The sequence below is a fragment of the Octopus bimaculoides genome, chromosome 16 (assembly GCF_001194135.2).
Source record: "Octopus bimaculoides isolate UCB-OBI-ISO-001 chromosome 16, ASM119413v2, whole genome shotgun sequence".
NCBI lineage: Eukaryota > Metazoa > Mollusca > Cephalopoda > Octopoda > Octopodidae > Octopus > Octopus bimaculoides.
In genome coordinates, this window is record NC_068996.1 from 32,442,239 (window position 1) to 32,444,911 (window position 2,673).

The window sequence follows — 2,673 nt, forward strand, 5'->3', positions numbered from 1 at the left end:
GCTTTCTAATTGATGTATCAATACCAGCAGATGACAACGTTTCTCTAAAAGAAATGGAAAAACTTTCAAAATACAAAGACCTGGAAATAGAGGTAACTCGAATGTGGAATCTAAAAACAGAAATAATTCCTATCATAGTATAATAAAAAAAATATTCAGACAAATACATAACAATAACACCAGGACTTAGAAATATATATAACATACAGAAAATTGCACTACTGGGTACTGCACACATCCTACGCAAAACACTTTCAATACAGTAAACATAAGAGCACCACAGCAAACCACAGCACATACCCAAGGCGCACAGAGCTGCGCTCGGTAGTGAAGTGAAAGCACGTTATAAAAATATAACTACTGAACAATAATAATAATAATAATGTAGAGATTTTACTGCGTCAATTATTTTATTAGAGAATGTTATTGGTATATCCCCTACATTTTACAAACTAAAAAATGTGATGTTTGAGATAGTTTAAAAATTAAGTGATCCAAATATTAAAAGACGGTTGTATATTACCTGTTCCACCAACCTTACTTACATCAGTACTGTGTGTTAGAAAGTGTGTATGATTATGTAATTATGCTTACATAAGTGAGAAGTTCGCTTCACAGTCAGAAGATTTTAGTTAGATCCAATTGTGTGACATCTTATACAAGGGCCCCTTGCGATATTGACTCAAAACTGTTGATAAAATTTCATTGACGGAGACTGGCGAAACTGTAACCATAATTCAAGTGTATAACACTGTGTGACACTGATTCGATCAGAAGATTGCACTAAGTATACACGTCTGTGGAATATTCAGCTTATCAGTTCCTGTTTTGTTAGTCAGATCACAGACATCATCATCGTCGTCGTTGTTTGCACATTATATTCTACGTATTCTCTATATTGACTTCTTCTTCTTCTTCTTCTTCTTCTTCTTCTTCTTCTTCTTCTTCTTCTACTACTACTACTACTACTACTACTACTACTACTACTACTACTACTACTACTTTTTCTTCATCATCACCATCACCACTATCATCGTCCTCATCAACATTATCATCATTCTCCTTATTCGTCTTGTCCCTTCGATGTTTTACGCTCTCTATCTCTCCCCTTAATTACTCTCGAATTCTTTCACATAAAGGCACACACAATCTTTATTTGTCTCACTCCCCCACATCTGTTTCTCTCTTTCTCTCTCCCCTCCCTCTCTCTCTCTTTCTCTCCTTCTCTCTCTCTCCCTCTCTGTCTCTCTCTCTGTCTCTCTCTCTCGCACGCACACACTCAATCTCTCACCTTCACATACACATATTCATACAGCTACATATGAACCTATACATAAAGCCACCGGTACATACATGCATATCCCCACACAATGCACACACAAATGCATATGTATTTACACACAAATATACACTTACATGTATATACACAAATATATGCTTATGTGTACACTAACGTTTATCTTATAAACATAAGTGTAAAAGCAAAGATACATTTTTACATGTAAACTCATTAATAAAAGTGAAGACATATATATAGTCACAAACACACACACTTAGGCACTAATACATCACGTACCAAGATAACCATACATACAACCTGATACAGGTGCATTGAATGCAAACATATACACAGGAAAGAAAATGTAACGAAACAAACAGACACTCATCTCGATGCGTCTCTCTGTTATGTTTTTTCTTCATCTTTTTAGAGTGAGTTATTATCTTGTATGATTATTTTTCATTTTGCTCGAATTATTAAATTTTTGTTTCTCCCTAGACATGAAGTCTAGAGTACCCTATTTTAGTCGATGCATTATTCTACCATTCTTTTTTGTTATGCTTTTCCATGGTTCTTCCTTTCTTTCTAACTCTTTTCTTCTTTCTGTTTTCTTTCGTTTTTATTTCGCCTTTCTTTCTTATTTTTTCTTTCTTTCTTTTTGTTATATATTTATCTGTTTTACCTTTCATTCATTTTCTTCTTATATTTTCACACTGTCTTATTTCGCGTTTCTTTTTTATATAGATTCTTATCTATTGTTTTGCATCTTATTTTCCTTAATAGCAGTCTTGTGTAGTTTTATTTTAATATTATTATTGATTTATACGTACACACACATTCTTTTGATCTATCTATCTATCTATCTATCTATCTATCTATCTATCTATCTATCTATCTATCTATCTGTCTGTCTGTCTGTCTGTCTGTCTATCTATCTATCTATCTATCTGTCTGTCTGTCTATCTATCTATCTATCTATCTATCTATCTATCTACCTGTCTGTCTGTCTGTCTGTCTGTCTATCTATCTATCTATCTATCTATCTATCTATCTATCTATCTATCTGTCTATCTATCTACCGTTCGACCTCACGCGTTCGGTCCGTCAGGGATGTCCCTTGTCGGCGCTTCTGTATGTATTGACGATCGAACCACTACTGCGGAAGCTGGCGACACTGAGGGGTATCCCACGAGAGCTGGGTTGCGGGACGAGCGTGTCTGCATATGCGGACGATGTCACCGTCATAATGTCGAGCGAAAAGCACGTCGAGATGCTAGGCGAGACACTTAAAGAATACGAAACGGTGACAGGAGCAAAAATTAACCCGGAAAAGTCAGTGGGTTTGTTACTCGGCACCTGGAGAAGCAAGCCCATACCGTCCAACAGTGACTCCG